This window comes from Callithrix jacchus, chromosome 17 (genome assembly GCF_049354715.1).
Source record: "Callithrix jacchus isolate 240 chromosome 17, calJac240_pri, whole genome shotgun sequence".
NCBI classification, from domain to species: Eukaryota; Metazoa; Chordata; class Mammalia; order Primates; family Cebidae; genus Callithrix; species Callithrix jacchus.
The window spans coordinates 9167135-9190413 of NC_133518.1; the positions used below are offsets into that span (position 1 = coordinate 9167135).

General features: G+C 40.1%; 1 long non-coding RNA gene across 4 annotated transcripts in view; it reads right to left on the reverse strand.

Moving 5' to 3' along the window:
* The window catches only part of LOC144579869 (uncharacterized), a 285308-nt gene that overhangs the window by 219811 nt on the left and 42218 nt on the right, over positions 1-23279 (reverse strand). The gene's annotated exons all lie outside the window — the stretch shown is intronic.

Consider the following 23279-nt stretch of genomic DNA (forward strand, 5'->3'; position numbering starts at 1 on the left):
AGAACTAAAATGCAATGTCAGGTCTTCATTCACACCACACATCACACTCTCTCTCCAGACTAGATTATACTTGTAATAGGTTTCTGATTCCTCAATCACATCTTCTTTTGTGGTGTATCCAAACGCCCTTCTATCTAATGAGGTAGATAAATCAAGCCAATTCAGTCTAATCTCATGGGGAAAATGCCTTCTGAAAAGATGTTTTCTTTAAGATAACTGGCTTTTAAAAGAAAAATTTCCCTTCAAATTAAAGAGCAAAGTATCTAACGAAATTATCTACCAGATTATATAACTGGCAAAGTAGAGTGAATTTTTTTTCTTCTGGACTATCATTTTTGTATGAAGACAGGAGAGAAATTCCATACATGAACTATTTTTCAAAGATGACTATGCTATAACCATGAGAATATAGGATGGAAGAATGAATCGGTTACTTGACGGTCATCACAAAGTTTCAAAGTCAGCATTTCAGTGTCTGATGAATTTACTGCTTTCACCTATTGAAAATACAGCACGATGGCTCACGCCTCTAATCCGAGCACTTTGGGAGGCTGAGGCAGGCGGATCACGAGGTCAAGAGATCGAGACCATTTGGCCAAGATAGTGAAACCTCATCTCTACTAAAATTACAAAAATTAGCCAGATATGATGGTGCATGCCTGTAGTCCCAGCTACTCAGTAGGCTGAGGCAGGAGAACCACTTGAACCCAGGAGGTGGAGGTTGCAGTGAGCCAGGAATGCACCACTGCACTACAGACTGGCTACAGAGCAAGACTCTGTCTCAAAAAAAAAAAAAAAGAAGCAAAGAATCCTACTACTATAAAAAATATGTATTATTTTTATTATTACAAAATTAACATGTGCTTATTATTCTTAAAATGCATAAAGTTATAAAGAAGAAAATTAGAATCACATACACTTTCACCACCAAGCAATAATGACTGGCTTCTCTTAAAAGTTTCCTTTCCTGCATTTGCATGTCTGGTTTTGTTTTTACAATACTGGAATTATATGGTAGAGTTGTGTTTTCCATTTTCTTTTTCATTTATATAAATAGCATTTTCCCATGACATTAAACTCTGTAGCGGGGCATTAGTGGATGAATAATAGCCTATGGAATGTACCCTAATTTATTTAACCATAATTTATTTAACTCTGCTATCAGAAATGTTGACATTTTTATTTTCACTAATAAAAATAGCAATACGATAAACACTTTTGCATGTAAATCTTTTTCCAAAACTTTGAATCTATTCTTAGAAGTAAAATTACTATATCAAAAGGCATGAACTCTTTTAAGAATGAGTTTGTAACATTTTTACATGCATTTCCAGGAAAATCATACCCATTATCCTTCAACGAGCAGGTTATCAAAAAACTCTTGGTAGCATTTAATATTTTAATATTGTTTTGTCAATTTGCTGGTTTAAAACTAAAATTTTATTGTTGTTTTGATTTTCATGTACTTTACTATCAATAAAACTGAAGGGGGTCAGGAGCAGTGGCTCACACCTGTAGTCCCAGCACTTTGGGAGGCCAAGGCAGGCAGATCACAAAGTGAAGAGATAGGGACCAACATGGACAACACGGTGAAACCCCGTCTCTACTAAAAATACAAAAATCAGCCGGGCGTGGTGGCACACCTGTAGTCCCAGCTACATAGGGGGCTGAGGCAGGAGAATCGCTTGAACTCGGGAGGCAGAGGTTGCAGGGAGCTGAGATCCCGCCACTACACTCCAGCCTGGTGACAGAGTGAGATCCAGTCTCAAAAAAAAAAAAAAGAAAAAACCTGAAGGATTTTTACACATGTAAGTTTCATATATATGAATATATTCACCTGTGTGCTTTGTGTGTATTTCCTTCTGTCTTGTGTCTATTTTTCTACTGATATATTCACATTATTATTTTTAAATATATATTTAAAATACATTTTCAAATATTAATGAATACACTATTTTATATATTAAATAGAGCCCTTGACACATTACTAATAAGGTTATCAACATTACTTCCACTTTGTCATGTGCTTTTAATTTTTATATCATCAAATCTTTAAGGTTCCACTAGGTATTCAGAGCTCATAGTGTTTAAAACATGTCATTACCCATTTGGGTAAATGGAATAATTTGTCTATCAATCAGTTCATTTGTGGCTGCACAATAGCCATTAAACCAAGCTGCTTTGAGAGCCCAACAACCCATATTCAGCAGCCTCCACCGGCAGTTTTGGAGAGTAGTGAATTATACAAAAGTACACTTCCAAAACTCGGCCTTCCATAACCATTTTCAGTGGAGCTCTGAACTGACCTGGGGCCCTTTGGGAACTATGGTTCTCTCCAGACATAACATTATTTCCTGATTATAGAAACAAATCTTATCAAAAGCACTTCAAGACTCTTCTAGGGGACATCAAATACCGATTGCCAAATAATATTTTGATGAGTTAAGTACAAATGAATGTGAAACATATGGACTATATTTCCTCTAAATAAACAAGAATATAAAATGGAAAGGTGCTTGGCCAAGTCGATTTGGGACTGTTTGGAAAGAAAAATGAGTTTAATTCAAGCCTAAAATATAATCCGTTTATCAACTGTATATATGATCTCAAAATAAGTTGGGTCTGTGCCGGCCACAAGTATTTATAATCCCTGAGAGAAGATAGGGATTCCAAGGGTATCTCTCTCCAACCTATATTTTAAGTCCCTCTGTGGCAATATTTTTTAAAAGAGGGAAGAATACATAAAGTCTGTTACTTTTCCTTTCGTTTCAGTTCTGCCCCTGTGAAATATTGAGATTCACATCAAGCCAGATGAGTCTTTCATATCACTCCAAGCTGAGCCAGCCCAAATGAGTGTAGGAGAGACTGACACCTGTGGCACAGAATTACCTTCGAGGAATCAAGCTGCTCTTAGCCAAAACTGCCATCTGTCCACAGTGAAATCTGTCAATTGTGGCTACTTATGAAATCTCTAGTTGAGCCTATAAATGGCTTTATCTTACCTTGCCTACTCTCTCATCCAAAATTTTACAGACTTGTACACTCATTTTTCTAAAAGGAGAAAAGTCTAGAATAGTCACTAGGAATATTAAAGAGGTGTAGAGTGTTGTGACAAAGTGAAAGGGGCTTTGGAATGAAGCAGTCGTAGAGTCAAACCCTGCTGCTGTTTGCTGTGTGATCCCTGGATATGTCGTTAACATCTCTGTTTCGATGTGTTTATTCTGTGAAATGGGGACAGTGATACGTCTCCTGCCACATTCACTGGTGGTGAGAAAGAGTTATGAAGAAAATAAGCATGAAAATGTCTGGCCACTCATAGCAGTCACTTAACATACGACGCTTCCATGGGCCTTTCTGGGGATTTTCCAAGTCACAAAGTGCTATAAACGGGATCAGTGAGGAAAATGGGGCGTCGGTTGCAGATTAGATTAAACCTGTTGTGGGAATGTTTGGCTTTCATTTTATTTTTCAGGAGTAATCTACATGCCTTTAACATCATACCATCCATATTCGCATAAAACTAGGATACTCAAATGATATGTTGTCTGATTTTTAAACTTACATTGTTGTGTGGAATTACAAAGAAATAAACAGAAAACCACAGATGGAGAAAATTCCAGTTGAACAAAAAGGTCCTCCTGCTGGTTCCAAAAATGTTAACAAGTATTTCTTAAACAGGGTTGGTCTCAGGCTGTCTCCTTCAGCCAGCACACCGTGCAAGAGATTACCAGGGAGAGCAAACCAGCTTCGATCTCCAATAGACTATTTTTTTGCCAACCACCACTTCTTAAAACTCAAATGCCGTTGGTGGCTCGTGCCTGTAATCCCAGCTTCTTGAGAGGCTGAGGTAGGAGAATTGCTTGAACCGGGAACCGGGACCCGGGAGGCGGAGGTTGTAGTGAGCCGAGATCGCGCCACTGCACTACAGCCTGGGCTACAGAGTGAGACTCCATCTAAAAAAAAAAAAAAAACTCAAATGCCCTATGTCATTTCTGTCATCATTATTACCTTAAGAGTGTCCACAAGGTCACTGATAACACAAAATAAATAGTCCCCAAATGTCACTTTCAAAACCAAAGCAGAGGGCCGGGTGTGGTGGCTCTGCCAGCACTTTGGGAGGCCGAGACGGGTGGATCACGAGGTCAAGAGATTGAGACCATCCTGGTCAACATGGTGAAACCCCGTCTCTACTAAAAATACAAAAAATTAGCTGGGCATGGTGGTGCATGCCTGTAATCCCAGCTACTCAGGAGGCTGAGGCAGGAGAATTGCTTGAACCCAGGAGGCAGAGGTTGCAGTGAGCCAAGATCGTGCCATCGCACCCCAGCCTGGGTAACAAGAGCGAAACTCCGGCTCAAAAAAAAAAAAAAAAAAAAAACCAAAGCAGAAAGGGTAAGAGAGCAACTTAAGACAGGAATCTTTATCCCAAGACTTTCTCTAGAAGTTTTAGTAGAGAAATATCACTGAAGTGTAAAGCCCTCCATGAAACGTTGGAACATTTGAAAATATTATCATATCTTAAGTCTTAGAATTTGTCTTGGAATTTTAATGTTTTTAACATCTTTGCACCTCAATGCTTAAAGGATTATTTTATCAGTTTTACCAGGCTTCAGAGCAAATGAAACCCAAATTATTATCGGTTTTCAACTTTTCCTTTCTCATCGCTTCACAACTGACCATTATATGTAAAACCGGAGACTACATATTTTCTAAGACAATGTCAGATTCAAGTATCATATTTCCTTTTTTCCAACAAATTTATTTCTTTATTCATAAGTATACATGGTATACCCTACTTAGCAATTTAAGACTATAAGCTCTGGAGTCAGAGAGAATGGAACCATCCCCTTGATTTGCTAGGAATCATTTGTGTGACCTTGAGGAAGTGAGCTACCTTTTCTGAGCCTTAGTCTCCATATTTATAAATTGGACTGAGTAGCATGACCTTTGGCTTAGAAAATATAGTGATAAAAATTATATCCTATCCAAAAATAGGTGAGCTATGTTCCACATAGGTAGAGGTAAAAGTCCCCAACGTATCGAATACTTATGCAAAAATCATATTATTGCCCTTGGATTTTTCCTGCACACACACACACACTCTCTCTCTCTCTCTCTCTCTCTCTCTCTCTCTCTCACTCTCAAAATCCCTGGGTTTAGTCCTTCTTTTTTCTGCTTCCTACATTTAAGCCATTTCATTGCCTTTCACCATCACACCTGGAAGATCATAGAGTAGAGAAAACATGGGCACTTCAAATGACAGTTCCCTTTAAAAGTATACATTTCCTTTGTGACTCAGAGGTTCCCACATGCATAATCTTAGAGCAGTTACAGCCTCTGTCCGGTTACCTTTTTTTTCAAACTAGGTAGGTTTAATTAAATGATGACTGATATCTTCTCTGGGTCTGTCTTCAAGTATTTAATTGAATAATTATAGCATTATATAATAAATTAAGCTGAAGTAGATGCCTAAAGTGAGATTTTAAAGCCAGCTGCATAATTTAATTATTCTTACCAACTTGGTCCATTGCAACATATAACCTCTCTTGTTTTTATTAAGCAAGCTTCACTATGTTTCTCCTAAAAATGAAGTTTGTGATGAACACTGCCCAAAGAATGCAGGTTGCATTTCACTAATGAGCTTGGTCTTGGCTGTGGGCTTTTTGGAGGTGATTAAGTATTGCAAGTGTAATTCACATGTGAAAGTACATGAAAGGGTTGAATAAAAAAATTTCACTGAAGCCAGAAAGAAAAATTTTAGCTCAAGATTAAGAGCTACTGTGGGCTGGGAGAGGAGTTGAAAGCCTAAAGAATAATTGAGATATTGGGGGACAGAAAAGTACTCAAGGAAAAGGTTTCTAAGCAAAGGAATCGTTTTTCCAGGAACCCACAGACCTGGATTTTTTTTTTTTTTTCTTGATCTTCTTAAAAAGCCAGGAAGGTTTCTAAAATCCTTCCAACCTTAGCTGCAGCAAGAATTTTGTAAGAGGCTTTTTTGTGGGGGGGGGGGAATCAGTAGAGATCACTCTCAGTGGAAGAGAGCTACAGCTGCAGCATTATACAGATCTATGAAATGACAAATAAGAGCGTTAAAGCTGTAGAGACCACTGATGGAGTCCCGTGGGCGAGGCAGAAAAGCTTTGCATTTCCAAGACTGAGAGGGGCCGAATGCAGAGCAGAAGCGTGAGAACTCTGTGTAATCAAGACCTGTGTTCTGAATTAAGGATGCACACTGAGTTGGGCCTTCAAAGCAGATCAGAGGATGCCAAAGAACCAATATGAGGAAAGAAGGAATGAATGGAAACAGATTAGCTAACCTGGTCGCCTTTCTAAAGAAGCTGAATGGTATCTTTGAAATGCAAAGATTTTGAGGGCAAGCAACGTTTCTCTGAGGCACCTCCACTCACTATCTATGAGGCCTTCGTCAGGTTAAACTCTCAAAGCCTGTTCCTCATCTAAGCACAGGAAATAATATCTAAACTTTATGCTGAGTCTGTTTGGGTGGACACACTGTGGACACCAAAAGTGTGGACTGATGGTTGGCAACGTCAATTCTTCCCAGTGCAAACATTCTCTCTTAAATCAGGTCTGTGGGTGTGGTGAGCCACCCCCATCCTCCTTCTGATAAAAAATGCTTCCACTTCTTTGAAGACAATTATTAAATCACCTGTCAGAACGTGGGTATCCTTAGGGAAAAAAAATAAAATAGGCGTTTTCACAAAACACAAATTGCTGTGTTATTTCTCCTCCCCGCCCCCAAAGATTCAATTAACGAGAGGGAAAAGGTGGCTGTGTTTTTAACAAGTTCTTCACGCTGAATTGCTTAAAGATGTACATTAAGCCTTCTTTTAGTAATAGGAAAAAATTATCTCGTCATGACTCGACTGTCTTTCCTACTTCCAGCAGAGGATCGCAATCAATCAGCCGGACAGCAAGATTGATTTTCTAATTAAGCCAGCATTTGTATCGGCTTGCAGAGCCACAGAAGGCTTCCCTCCTGTACCTTCCCAGTACATTCCTATTTGTATTCATTTACCCTCACATTTAAAGCACTTTCAAAGTTGGGGGGAAAGAAAGGGCTAGTCTCACTCTCCATGCAAATATCCATTAGGATCTCCGGCGGCTTCAGGAAAGAATTACAACATTATTGACCAAAAAGAGAGAAAACGTTAACAGGAGTCCATTTGGACTGGATTTGGCTCCCACGTGGATGAAATTTGCCACCATGACCCTGCTTTCCCACCCGCTCCCCAGTCCCCAGGGCCCACCCGTGGCCGCAGCTGGGCCGGCCAACACAGATGGCTGGAGGAGGCAGGCTTTCAGCCTTTCTAAAAGCTCCCCTTTAAGCATTGCTTGCCAAAAAGGTACAGCAGGCTTTTGTGCAGGCCCCTGTGATGAGATGTGCTCATGATTTAATTTACTTCGGGGAAGAATATGAAACCCTGAACAGCTCAGCTGGATTCAGCGTCCTCAGGGACTCTGCCGGAGGAGAAACCTTACTTTAGCAATTCCGGATCCACTGTGTGGTGCCTTCTTGCTCATGACCTTCCTTCAGTGGGAGGCACCGGGGAATAAAACCGAAGTCAGTAAGAAAAGCTTGCATCTTCTTTAGTTCATTCCTGGTACGCTCATTACCGAATATTTTGTAATTAAGAGCTCAGTCTTTGCCCAATTCAAAATGCTAATTCTGATTTAGAGAGCATTCTGCCCTGAACCGGAATGACACTGACTTATGTTCAATCTTAAACAAAAAGGAGGAAAAAAGACAAAGAAAAAATAAAGAGGGTGACTCAGGGAAACAACGTGACTTTGAGTAGGAGGGGGTGGATGTGCATGATAAGAGTATTTAGGAAGCAATTTGTTTCAAAGACCTTGAAAGAATCGTCTTTCAAGTAGCGGCCTTCATATCCATGCTGCCTTAGCACTTGGTGGCATCACTCAGTCATTCATGTTCTCCTGGGCTGCACAAACACAGCATGCTCCGGCTGAACTCACGGCCTTCCCCTGAAACTGCATCCTCCTCATTCTAATTTCCCTATTTCTGTATATGTCCCCACTGCACTCCTAGCCATCAGGTTCAAACACGATTGACTCAGTTCTGTCTTGGACAACACTACTGACTCAGTTCTCTCTTGACACCCACATGAAATTGGTTGCCTTACTCGGTGAAAGTGAACTGTGGGAGACAGCAGCATGATTTCACATCATTTGTACTTAGATTACTGCAACAGCTTGCTAACTTTCCTTCCTGCGTCATCTCTCCTTTTTCTTGTCGTCTATTTCATTGCCAGAGCAATGGTCTAATTATTTCCAGAGTATCCTGAATGTTGTTATGCCATGTTCAAAGACTTTCAGTGGCTTCCCACTGCACTCTACTTAGAACAAACTCCTCGTGTCAGCAGACCTTTCTGAATGTTCTCATATGTCACCCATAGGTCAGTGGTTGGAGGTTGGTACTTTCCCCAGGGGTGACAAAAAATTCTTTGCTTAACCAAACTAATCAGGTTCCCAAATCTTATCCTAGGCCTGTCTGTGTACTTGCTTGTAAAATCAAATTTTAGGGGGAACCCTGCTAAGTTAGTTTAGCAAGTTTCTCCCACCCTTGTTATCAGATAACCCTTTATATCCGATCAGGTTCCTTATCCTCCACCGTCCCCAGGTGATGTCTGATAACCCTGGCCTGTCTCCACAAGAATTCCATTCATTCGGTTTGTTTAACCAAAATCGCCCTTGCCCCTGATGCTTCCTCCTAGAAATTTTCCATCTATTGACCCCAGTCTGCTCCTTGACTGTAAATTCTCACTTGCCCATGCTGTATTTAGAGCTGATCCCAATCTCTCTACTCCACATAAAATTGTGGTCTTTATGTCTATTTCAATGGGACAAATAAAGCCTTTCTTATTATGCTTTAACAATTATCATTGAATAACTTTTTCTTTAACAGGGGCATTTGGAATCTGTCAGAGTTGTGTTAGCCTCAGTAACTAGAAATCACAGCTGTCATTTACTGAGAGGTCCACTTAGCAACCCAGGAACAACACAGTCACAACACCCTGTTGAGAAACACTGCTACTAACCAGGCCAAATCTAACTTTATCTTTCTTCCAAATACATACCACCCTGTTTATGACCTGACTCATCTTCAAATCAGTCCCATGTGCCACCTCTTCCAAGCAAACTGTCCTGATCATCACTGCTACTCTGTATCCTAACACACACACACACACACACACACACACACACACACGACTTTAATCTTTCCCCTTTCTGAATGTCACTTAGAAAACTTAATCACAGTCTGCCTTTTACAAATAAATTGGCCTTAGATTGCAAACCCCTGGTGAGACGGTATTCACATTGCTCATATTTATTTCATTAACGCAAGTTACACAAAGCATTATATAAAATAAGCAGTCAATATGTGCTCATGAAATTGACGTGGGAGGAGGATTTGTACTGCGAGTGGGAGCCAGAGGCCCCGAGAGTCAGGCTGAGACTGAAGGACTGAGTGGGTAGTCAAGGCAACAGCAAACCATATCCTCAAGACAGGGAGAGACAGACAAAGCAGAGAGACTTTGTAGCAGCCTGAGAAAGAGAGGGCAGCATCCCCGATGAGAGGTCAGGCAAAAAGAGCTCAAGAATTCAAGGCCTCAGTGGTCAGGGAGGCAGAAGAACTAACAAGACATAAATGAGCAGCTCAAAGAAACATCATAAAACAAAAGGAAAAGTTAGGACCAAAAATGAACTCATCAAGTCACTGAGAAACTGGATGGCCAGAGGTCTTGGCAGGTTGTGCCCTGGGACTCGAAGCAGCTGAAGGGGAACAGCTGCATGGCAGTGGAACTGAGACACAGCTGAGCTTATGTTTTGCCACAGGCTTTCAGCTCTCACGTGGTTCCTCTGAAAACGAGCATCAATCCTGGCTCCATTAGTGTGAGCTCTGCAGGAGCGGACAGACCACTGGCAGCATTTTGCCTGTGCATTTGCAAGAGAAATCAGTAGCTTCTAGGAGGCCACACCAGGGGCAGGGCCAATAACTGACCAGCTGTTTGAGGAGAGTATTTGCAGGTGAGAAAGAGGAAGAGGCAATGTTTTACAAGCATGTTCAATCATGGTAAGTTAGACGCATACTTGTCTCTTGGGAAGAAAAGTGACTTTGAGGAAGAGAACACTTGAAGATGATTTTTGCAGAAGGAATGGGAGGAAACTTTGGAAAGAGAACTCCACGGTAAAGAGAACTGGGCTATGTGCTAGAATTGAAACCATGGAAATCGAGAGTAAGAGAAAAATGAGGAAATATGCCCTACAGAGGACTTCAAAGGGAAAGGCATTGAGGCCTCTAAATATGAAGTCTCAGTGGAGTGGAGGGAATAGAGTTAAGCAGTCATGGAGAAAAGCCGTGAAGAGTAAAGAGATCCCTTGACTAGAAACACCACACTCAAGTGGTGTAACCCATATACTGGGAGAAAAGAATGGAATAAGAGTTGGGTAAGACTGAGATTAAATGGAAGCTCCATCTATTTTGAAAAAGTAATAACCATTAACTACGGCAAGGATAACCAAGGAAATTCATGGGTGACTACTGATTGGGGGTCTACTTTCTGTGAAGCACCTTCCTAGAGGAGGCATGTGCCTATCAGAGGATAGGGAGGATTTCAGTAGGTAAGGAGGAAAGAACTGAGCATTCAGTTAATTCAGACAATGCAAACATCATGAACTACAGCCTAGGACCAGGAAAGTGTACTCCGGAGATAGGAGAACAAACGACAGAATGAAGGAGAGGAGGGAACGGGCAGAGATGGTTTGCAGCACTTGAACGCTTCATCATCGTCTATCCCATGGTAAAGCCTTAACACCAAAGAAAACAAGGCACATGGAGGTACCGAACAAAGGTGTTCACTGATTGACAAAAGAACTATGGGGTGCCAGGGAGAAAGCTAACACCCTGTTTAGTTTTTTCTATTTTTTTTTTTTTTTTTTTTTTTTTTTGAGTCTTGTTTCGTTGCCAGGCACCAGGCTAGAGTGCAGTGGTGCAATCTCAGCTCACAGCAACCTCCGCCTCCTGGGTCCAAGCAATTCTCCTGCCTCAGCCTCCCGAGTAGCTGGGACTATGGCCCAGTTAATTTTTGTATTTTTAGTAGAGATGGGCCAGGATGTTCTTGATCTCTTGACCTCGTGATCTACCCACTTCGGCCTCCCAAAGTGCAGGGATTACAGGCATGAGCCACTGCGCCCAGCCCTAGTTTACCTTTTTAAAAAATCACTTCTACCCTTCCCCCTCACACCACCCATATTCCTATGATGATGTTTCCTTTACCATCCTGGAAGAGGAGTCTGTGAGCTTCTGCTGCTGCTGTCCTCCACGTATCTCTTTATCTTCAAGAATCTCCATTGCATTCACAAAGGAATGGCAACAGAGTTAATTAGAGGAAAAGTTAATTAGAATCTAGCTCTCCTAAAATGTCTCTCTACTTTCAGCAGTTCCTCAAGTTACTAAAAGTGCTGCTAAGAGGAAAAGATTTGCACTAAGGCAGAAATTTGTGGCTGTGAAAGTAATTCCAAGATGACTGTAGACAGAGAAAGATGTGACTTATAAGTGCAAGAGCACTTGGTATTTTCATTTATAGTAATTTGCCTTTGGAGGTAACTCTAGATACCAGGGACAGAAGGTCCAAGGAGCTGTGTCAGAATCGACTATTCATTTCTCTCAGGAAAAGAGACCCAGTCACCTTAGATAAAAAGAGAAGAAAAGAAGAGGAAGTTAGACAAAGCGGGTTAAAGAGCAGGGTGGAGAAATCTTCCTTCTCCACACCAGGACTAAGTTTAGTAGTCGGCAGTGCCAGTGATTTCACTCATGGCTCTTTTAATCCAAGGTTCCAGTCAGAGTTTTTTCTATGAGTAGGTTGACTTTTGGAGCACAAAGGCAAGTGAATTAAAGCAGAATGCTGTGCAAAGCCCTGGTTTGTTTTTTCTGTTTTTTTGCTTTTTTTTTTTTTAAGTTTTTGTTTTGAATACATGGAGGGAAATGTGTTCACATGTACAATCTTCAGAAGGGCTCTTTCTTTTGCACAATAAATTGCTACCATTTACTTTAAAAAATATAAGATTCAACCCCAGGTATTCATTTTTTCATGTCCTGATGCCAAAATTCATATCAGGGATAAGTAGATGGAAAAAGAGCGGCTGCATCTCAAACACATACATGGAGGAAGGAGAATTCTGTTAATATGAGTACTTCATGAAATACAATGAAAGCAACTTCTGGAATCCAGGAGACCTTGGGTCACATCTTCATGTCAACCTTACAGTTGGAGGCCTGTGCACTGCAGTTTCCTCATCTCTAAATTGAGAGTAATATTATCTGCTTCTTCCAGTTGTTATAAGGACACAAGGAGACTACATGCTGAAACTTTGCCAAGTGCTTTGCACATAGTATGTATTCTATAAAAAAGAATTATGTTGGCAGGAACTTAGACGGCCGTAGGAAAGCTCTTCCCAAAACGAGTTTCATCTTGAGGTATGAGGGGTGGAGGTAATGGTGGTTGCCCTAAAATGCAGCTTCCAGATCACCAGATTTACTTGCCTATCTCACCCTGAAGTGAATGTTTCATCTGGCACCCAACGAAATGAATTGCTGGGCCCCTGGTTGAGTGCAAATCCAGCATCTATTATTGGTATCTTTCTTAATGTCTTTAACACCATCAAAAAAGTGGACCAACCAGCCAACTGGAGACTGTTCAACACTAAATAAACATTTGGAACAGGGCCACGCCTTTTGCCAAATTACAATCTGCTTAAAATAGACGGCCTCAGAGGTCAGTTTCAAATGTGCTCCATTCGATGTCCACTTCTGTTTACTTTTATCCAAAGGCAATTTGGGGGCAAGCAACTCGGACAGCTGCCTGGGGCATCAAGCACCAAGTGCAGACACTGCTGTTCCTTGAACAAGATGTGCTGCACGCTACTTCTATTTTAAAAGGCTTCCAGCTACAGTTGCCAGAGAAGGCAAGGGCCATTGAGCGTGTGTTCAGGCCTTACAAATGATATTTCAGGAGGGAAGTGGACAATATGGGCAGGAAGAGAGATCAGCTTATATTTCTGATCTGGGACAGTATTTGGTCTTAACTGTTCCTACCCCAAGCAGAATGATTTCTTGGTTTTCTGACAGATAGATAGATGGACAGGTAGGTAGGTAGGTAAGTAGGTAGGTAGGTAGGTAGATAGAATAGACAGATAGATACAAATATACATAGATAACAAAAAGCTTTTAAAAGCATATTAAAAAGTTATATATGTCTCAAAAAAAACTTTAAGCAATTAATTTTGAATGTAATATATCCTTCATATTTTCATATTTTAAAAAGTATTAATAATGCTATCAGACATGCTCTTTTGGCTGAAAAAACAATAATTGCCAACAAGAGATTTTCCACACAAGGACAAGAATGGTAAATTTACTATTGAAACACTGAGAAATATTTAACACCAAGTATTCTGAATAATCTAGTTTTCATATTCTCCACTAATTCATCTCAAAAATGAGGACAAAGAGATCTGGATCTAGCAAGTAAGAATGTTCTTACACATTCTGAATATTATATATGGTAAAGAAAAAAATTATCCTGAGAAAGTCTGCCTTGCCTACTCAAGCGGGCCTGAACTGATTCCAGTTCGCTGAATACTTATATAATATATAATTAGTCCACTCCATTCAGAAGCTAAGCATCCAAAGCTTGTGTTTTTTTCCCAGTTGTTTTAGGTGTGTTTCTTTCCTCAACTATATATTAAGCATTCTGAGAATCATGGCTGTATATTATATTTATTCCACACCTTTTAGTTACCTGCTTAGTGCTTGATACATAGAAAGCCTTCAGTAAATAATTGCTGAATGAAAAAATATATATACTGCTGCAGTTTGGAGTGTCTCTAATAATGAAAATTTCTTCAACTAGTATTATGGTCAACATTTAGGTTGACTATTAGAATCATCTAGGAGAGCATTTAAAACATTCTAATGCCCATGCTAGAAGCTGGTTTTAAAACAAAGACTGTAAAGAGTTATTATACCTTTGCCATGAAGGAGCTTAAAAATCTAGGGTAGAAGGCAGGCATCATAGATAAAGAAATATGATTCAAAATTGCTTCAGATAGACAAGTTACACCTCCATCAATCATACCACAGTTTCTTCAGTTACCTATAGTTTCCGAGGATATAATATGGTAATCTTGATTGGACCTGCCTATTTCCTAAGCCTTCTTCAATAACTTACTTACTAACCATCTTCTAAGAGTTATTTTTGCAGATGTATAAATTCATCTGCTATACACTGCTACTGACTAGTGTTGCTTATAGAAGGGAGTCTTCTTTATGCAGTCTAGAAAAAACAATAGCATTCATGAAGTAGCTTTATGTCTATGACACAATATATTATATTAACACTGTGTATTCCAGTAAAGATAAAATAACAAAGATCTGCTTTATCTTCCCAGCTGAAACAAATAAAAAGCTGGAAAATACAGCTCTCAAGATATTGAACCTTGGGAAAAGAAGGATCATAATTGCTGAGACCTGTGGAACAGAAGACATGAGTCCTGCAAGGGCACCAACTTACTCCTTGGAGCAAGATTCCAGGCTGTGCTGCAGGGAAGGGGAATCCAGGCAGAGCAGCCAGACTCTCTGAGTTGAAGGAATGGAGATGGGAGTGCAGAGAAGCCAGAGAAAAAACTTTCAAGATTTGCAAAGGGTCTCCCTCAAGTATTCAGCTAAGTACTGATGAGCAAATGAGAGTGAGAAGACTACCCAAAAGGATTTGAGGGATCAGTGCCCAGAACTTACCCAGAGCCAATAATAGTGTCTGTTCTTCACAGCCAGAGTAGACAATCTCATAAGTCATGGTTTATGGATTTGATCAAGAGTGGGCAAACTCTTGATCAAACCCACAGGCCAAATACAGTCTGCCACCTATTTTTGTAAATACAGTTTTATTGGAACACAGCCACACCCGTTTATTTATGTATCTTCTATGGCTGCTTTCAGGCTATGAAAGTTGAGTAGTTGGAACTGAAACCAGTTGGCTCAGAAAGCCTAAATTACTTACTATCTACCCTTTACAGAAAAAATTTGGTGACTCCTAGGCTAAAGTACTAAGAAGTGCCTTGCCTACGTAGTGGGAGAAAATTAATCATAGACTAAATGCTGCTATGGTCCTAAATAAAGCTTGCTTTTAAAGTAAGAGCCAGGAGATGATCCAAGATGGCTGAATAGGAGCAGCTCTGGATTGCAGTTCCCAGCAAGAATGCAGAGAGGCAGTGATCACTGCAAATGAATTTTTACTGCCCACAGACCAGGAGATTCCCAGGCAGAAAAGCAGCATGAGTCTCCAGCACAGCTGTCTCAGTCAGTGCAATGGGTCTTTGCACAAAAAATCACAAATCTGGGCAGTTTCAACTGGCTCCTGGAACACCTGGGAAACAGAGTAGCCCATTCAACTGATGAAAAAGAGGCTGAAACAGGGAGCCAGGTTATCTGGCTTGGTGGGTCCCACCCCCACAAAGACCAGTAATCTGAAATGTTCTGGATTGAGAGCTTCACAGCAAGCACAGCTGGGTCAGGATGGTCCAACTCTGTTGGGGGAAGGGCGTCCACCATTACCTAAGTACTCCACCACTACTGAGGCCATCTGTCATTACCAAAGCAGTCCACAATCTGCCATTACTGGGGTAATCTGCCATTTCAGAGACAGTTTGCATTACTGAGGCAGACCGCCATTACCAAGGCAGTTCTTACTATACCTCTATAAACAAAACTGTAAGGAAGTTCACACAGCAGCTTGGCAGAGCCCATGGCAGCTCAGCAACACCTCTACTGGCAGATTGTGAACTAGGCTACATCTTTGCTGGGCATGGCATCTCTGAAAAAAAGGCAGCAGCACATCAGGAACTTATAAAAAAGCACCACCTTCCCAGGAAAGAGCACCTGGGGAAAAAAGGGGCTGTTATGAGCTCCACTGCAGCAGACTTAAACGTACCTGCCCAGCAGCTCTGAACAGGAAAACAATGCTCACAGCTCAGCACTTGAGCTCCTACAAAGGACAGACTGTCTCCTCAAGCAGCTCCCTGACCCCCATATATCCAAAGAGACACCTCATAAAGGAGAGCTCAGGCTGACATCTGGCAAGTATCCTTCTGGGACAAAGATAACAGAAGGAGAAACTGTCAGCAACCCTTACTGTTCTGCAGCCACCACAGGCAAGCAGGGTCTGGAGTGGACCTCCAGCAGTCCTACAGCAAAGGGGCCTGACTGTTAAAAGAAAAACTAAGAAATGGAAAGAAATAACTTCATCATCAACAAACTGGACGTCCACTCAGTGACCCCATCTGAAAGTTACCAACTACAAAGACCACAGGTAGATATATCCACAAAGATGGAAAGGAACCAGGGCAAAAAGGATGAAAACACCCAAAACCAGAACACCTCTCCTCCTCCAAGGGATCACAACTCCTCACCAGCAAGGAAACAAAGCTGGATGGAGAATGAGTTTGTTGAATTGATGGAAAAAGACTTCAGAAGGTGGGTAATGACAAACTTCTCTGAGCTAAAATGACATGTCCTAATCCATGCAAAGAAACTAAGAAACTTAAAAAAAGATTTGATGAAATGCTAACAAGAATAAAGAGCTTGGAGAAGAAAATAAATGAATTGATGGAGCTGAAAAACACAACATGAGAACTTCACAAAGCATACACAAGTTTCAATGGCTGAATTGACCAAGCAGAAGAAAGAATATCAGAGTTTGAAGATTAACTCATTGAAATAAAATGAGAAGGCAAGATTAGGGAGAAAAAACTGAAAACAAATGAACAAAGCCTCCAAGAAATATGGGATTATATGAAAAGACCCAATCTATGTTTGATAGGTGTACCTGAGCATGACAGAGAGAATGAATCCAAGCTGGAAATCACTCTTCAGGATATTCTGCAGGAGAACATCCCCAACCTAACAAGGCAGGCCAATATTCAAGGTCCAGGAAATACAGAGAACCACAAAGATATTCCTCAAGTAGAGCAACCCCAAGGCACATAATCGTCAGATTCACCAAGGTTGAAATGAAGGAAAAAATGCTAAGGGCAGCCAGAGAGAAAGGCCAGGTTATGCACAAAGGGAAGCCCATCAGACTTACAGCAGATCTCTTGACAGAGACCCTACAAGTCAGAAGAGAGTGGGGGCCAATATTCAACATCCTTAAAGAAAAGAACTTTCAACCCAGAATTTCATATCCAGCCAAACTAAGCTTCATAAGCTAAGGATAAATAAAATTCTTTATGAACAAGCAATTGCTCAGAGATTTCATCACCACCAGGCCTGCCTTACAAAGAGCTCCTGAAAGAAGCACTAAACATAGAAAGGAACAACCAGTACCAGCCACTCCAAAAACATACCAAATGGTAAAGAACATCAACACAATAAAGAAACTGTGTCAACTAATGGGCAAAACATCCAGCTAGCATCAAAATGGCAGGATCAAATTCACACATAACAATATTAAGGTTAAATGTAAATGCCCCAATCAAAAGACACAGACTGGCAAATTGGATAAAAAGTCAAAACCCATCTGTGTGCTGTATCCAGGAAATCCATCTCACATGCCAGTGCACACATAGGCTCAAAATAAAGGGATGGAGGAAGATTTACAAAGCAAATGGAGAGCAAAAAAAAAAAAAAAAAAAGCAGAAGTTGCAATCCTAGTCTCTAATAAAATAGACTTTAAACTAACAAAGATCAAAAGAGATGAAGAAGGGCATTACATAATAGTAAAAGCATCAATGCAACAAGAAGAGCTAATGATACTAAATGTGTACACACCAATACAGGAGCACACAGATACATAAAGCAAGTTCTTAACGACCTACAAAGAGACATAGACTAGCATACAATAATAGTGGGAGACTTTAACATTCCACTGTCAATATTAGACAGATTGATGAGACAGAAAATTAACAAGGATATCCAGGACTTGAACTCGGATCTGGACCAAGCAAACCTGATAGACATTTACAGAACTCTCCAACCCAAATCCACAGAATGCACAGTCTTCTCAGCACCACATCGTGCCTACTCTAAAATTGACCACATAATTGGAAGTAGATCACTCCTCAGCAAATATAAAAGAATGATTTCATAACAGACAGTCTCTCAGACCACAGTGCAATCAAATTAGAACTCAGGATCAAGAAACTAACTCAGAACCACACAACTTAATGGAAAATGAATAACTGGCTCTTAAATGTTGACTGAATAAACAATGAAATGAAGGCAGAAATAAAGATGTTCTTTGAAACCAACAAGAATGATGACACAACGTACCAGAATCTCTGGGACACATTTAAAGAATTGTCTAGAGGAAAACTTATAGCAATAAATGCCCATATGAGAAGCAAGGAAAGATCTAAAATTGACACCCTATCATCAAAATTGAAAGAGCTAGAGGAGCAAGATCAAAAAAACTCAAAACCTAGCAAAATACAAGAAATAACTAAGATCAGAGAAGAACTGAAGGAGATAAAGACACAAAAATATCGTTAAAAAAATCAATAAATCCAGGAGCTGATTTTTTTTGAAAAGATCAACAAAATAGACAGACCACTAGCCAGATTAATAAAAAAGAAAAGAGAGAAGAATCAGACAGAGGGACAGAGGCAATAAAAAATGATAAAGGGGATATCACCACAGATTCCACAGAAATACAAAGGACCATCAGAGATGACTACAAACAACTCTATGCACATAAACCAGTAAACCTGGAAGTAATGGATAAATTCCTGGACACTTGCACCCTCCCAAGCCTAAACCAGGAAAAAGTTAAAACCCTGAAAAGACCAATAACAAGGGCTGAAGTTGAGGCAGCAATTTATAGTCTACCAACCAAAAAAACCCCAGGTCCAGATGGATTCACAGCCGAATTCTACCAGACATACAAAGAGGAGCTGGTACCACTCCTTCTGAAACTATTCCAAACAATCCAAAAATAGGGAAACCTTCCCAAATCATTTTATGAGATCAACAAATCCTGATACCAAAACCTGAGACAGACTCAACAAGAAATGAAAACTTCAGGCCAATATCCGTGATGAACATAGATGCAAAAATATTCAACAAAATACTGGCAAACCGATTAAACAGCACGTCAAAAAGCTTATCCACCATGTGGGAGGCTGAGGCAGGTGGATCACGAGGTCAAGAGATCAGGACCATCCTGGTAAACATGGTGAAACCTCGTCTCTACTAAAATACAAAAAAAAAATTAGCTGGGCATGGTGGCACGTGCCTGTAATCCCAGCTACTCAGGGGGCTGAGGCAGGAGAATTGCCTGAACCCAGGAGGCAGAGGTTGCAGTGAGCCGAGATCACACCATTGCACTCCAGCCTGGGTAACAAAAGCAAAACTCCATCTCAAAAAAAAAAAGCTTATCCACCATGATCAAGTAGGCTTCATCCTGGGGATGCAACACAGGTTCAACACACACAAGTCTGTAAATGTAATTCACCACATAAAAAGAACCAAAGACAAAAACCACATGATTATCTCAATAGATGCAGAGAAGGCATTCAACAAAATTCAACAGCCCTGTATGCTAAAAACTCTCAATAAACTAGGTATCGACAGAATGTATCTCAAAATAATGATAGCTATTGACAACAAACCCATAGCCAATATCACACTGAATGGGCAAAATCTGGAAGTATTTCCTTTGAAATCTGGGTCTAGACAAGGATGCCCTCCCTCACCTATCCAATATAGTATTGGAAGTTCTAGCCAGAGCAATCAGGCAAGAAAAAGAAATAAAGGTATTCAATTAGGAAAGGAGGAAGTCAAACCATCTCTATTTGCAGATGGCATGATTGTATATTTAGAAGACCCCATTGTCTCAACCCAAAATCTTCTGAAACTGATAAGCAACTTCAGCAAAGGCTCAGGATACAAAATGAATGTCCAGAAATCACTAGCATTCCTGTACACCAATAACAGACTTAAAGAGAGCCAAATCAAGAACAAACTGCCATTTGCAATTGCTACAAAGAGAATAAAATACCTAGGAATACAACTAACAAAGGATGTAAAGGACCTCTTCAAGGAGAACTACAAACCACTGATCAAGGAAATAAGAGAGGACACAAACAGATGGAAAAACATTCCATGCTCATGGTTAGGAAGAATCAATATCGTGAAAATGGCCATACTGCCCAAAGTAATTTACAGATTCAATGCTATCCTATCAAGCTACCCATGACCCTCTTCACAGAACTGGAAAAAACCACCTTAAACTTCATATGGAACCAAAAGAGAGCCCGCATAGCCAAGTCAATTCTAAGCAAAAAGAACAAAGCTAAAGGCATCACACTACCTGACTTCAAACTATACTGCAAGGCTACAGTAATCAAAGCAGCATGGTACTGGTACCAAAGCAGAGATATAGACCAACGGAACAGAACAGAGGCCTTGGAGGCAATGCCACACATCTACAACCATCTGATCTTTGACAGACCTGACAAAAACAAGCAATGGGGAAAGGATTCCCTGTTTAATAAATAAATGGATTCCCACCACTAATAAATGGTGTTGGGAAAACTGGCTAGCCATGTGCAGAAAGCTGAAACTGAATCCCTTCCTGACACCTTACACTAAAATTAACTCAAGATGGATTAAAGACTTACACATAAGACCTAACACCATAAAAACCTTAGAAGAAAACTAGGCAAAACCATCCAGAATATTGGCATAGGCAAGGACTTCATGACTAAAACACCAAAAGCATTGGTAACAAAAGCCAAAATAGACCAATGGGATCTAATTAAACTCCAGAGCTTCTGCACAGCAAAAGAAACAATCATTAGAATCTACAAAGAACTAAAACAGATTTACAGGAAAAAAACAAACAAACCCATTCGAAAGTGGGCCAAGGATATAAACAGACACTTTTCTAAAGAAGACATATATGAGCTCAACAAACATGAAAAAATGTTCATCATCACTGATCATTAGAGAAATGCAAATTAAAACCACATTGAGATACCATCTTACGCCAGTTAGAATGGCGATCATTAAAAAATCTAGAGACAAAACATGCTGGAGAGGATGTGGAGAAATTGGAACACTTTTACACTGTTGATGGGAGTGTAAATTAGTTCAACCACTGTGGAAGACAATGTGGTGATTCCTCAAGGACCTAGAAATAGAAATTCCATTTGATCCAGCAATCCCATTACTGGGTATATATCCAAAGGATTATAAACCGTTATATTATAAAGACACATGCACACATATGTTCATGTGGCACTGTTTATGATAACAAAGACCTGGAACCAACCCAAATGCCCATTGATGATAGACTGGACAGGGAAAATGTGGCACATATTCACCATGGAATACTATGCAGCCATGAAAAATGATGGATTTGTGTCCTTTGTAGAGACATGGATGAACCTGGAAACCATCATTCTCAGCAAACTGACACAAGAAAAGAAAATCAAGTACCGCACGTTCTCACTCATAGGGGGGTGTTAAACAATGAGAACACATGGACACAGGGAGGGGAGCATCACACACTGGGGTCTGTTGGGGGAATTAGGGGAGGGACAGTGAGGGGTAGAGAGTTGAGGTGGAATAACATGGGGAGAAATGCCAGATATAGGTAATGGGAATGGAGACAGCATTTATGCACCTACGCAACAATCCTGCATGTTCGTCACATGTACCCCAGAATCTAAAGTGCAATAAAATATATAAAAATAAATAAAATAAAGTGAGAGCCAAGAGGGTCAAATTGTTTCCAAGTAACTTAACTATGTTCCAGCTCAAAAATATCTACATAAAAACAAACATATCGAGCACCCAACAATGTATTAATAAAATTCATAATTTCTGACATCTAATCAAAAGTTACCCAACATGCAAAAAAGGATAATAGAATCTATAATGTGGTGTGAGGTGAGAGGAGGGGGCCAGTCAATTAAAGTTAATGAAGAAATGACACTGATGATAAATTAACAGACAAGAACATTAAAACAGTTATTATTACTGTATTCCATGTGTTAGTGCCGAAGACTGAACTTGTTGAATAAAGACAAGAAAAATATTTTCATGCAAATCAAAACCACAGTGAGACACCATCTCATGCTAGTCAGAATGGCAATTATTAAAGTCAAGAAACAATGGATGCTAGTAGATCTGTGGAAAAATAGGAATGCTTTCACGTTGCTGGTGGGAATGTAAGTTAGTTCAACCATTGTGGGAGACAGTAAGGCAATTTCTCAAGGATCTAGAGGGAGAAATACCATTTGACTCAGCATTCCCATTACTGGATTATACCCAAAAAAATATGAATCGTTCTACTATAAAGACACATGAACATGTATGTTTATTGAAGCACTATTTACAATAGAAAAATCATGGAACCAATCCAAATGCCCATCAGTGATAGACTGGATAAATAAAACATGGTACATATACACCATGGAATACTATGCAGCCATGAAAAGGAATAAGATCATGTCCTTTGCAGGGACATGGATGAAGCTGGAAGGCATCATCCTCAGTAAATTGACACAGGAACAGAAAACCAAACACTGCATGTTCTCACTCATAAGTGGGAGTTGCACAATGAGAACAGGTGGACACAGAGAGAGAAACAATATACACCAGTGCCTGTTGGAGGGGTGGTGTGGTGTGAGGGGACGGAACTTAGGGGATGGGTCAATGGGTGCAGCAAACCACCGTGGCACATGGACACCCATGTAACAAACCTGCACGTTCTGCACATGTAACCCAGAACTTAAAGTAAAATAAAAAAAGGAAAAAGAAAAAAAAAATTAAAGACCCAAATTGAACAGTTAACTATTTAAAACAAAATAGTGATGATTTATTTCAGAGTTTTAACATATTTACCTGAAGCTTTTCTGGTCATTTTTCTGCTAAAGCTCTGGCTGACTTCTCAAAACACTTTCATAATGACCAGATGTCATTATTTATTGACCCTCTAGAAAGTCAACAAGCAAAATGTCTATAGCATCCCAAAGAACTGTTCCTAGGACTTTAGCTCTTGACTAGTCTGCTTTTGTTTTGACTGACCATTTCCACCTCTTAGTAGCCACTGCTTGGATTGGGCTTTGTCTTCAAAATCACACAGGTAAAGCTATGTTCCATTTCCTGTTACAATGCTTTGAAGAAATGCTTCAGGATTTGAATCCCACTTGTTTAAAACTTCCATTGATAGCTCTGCTCT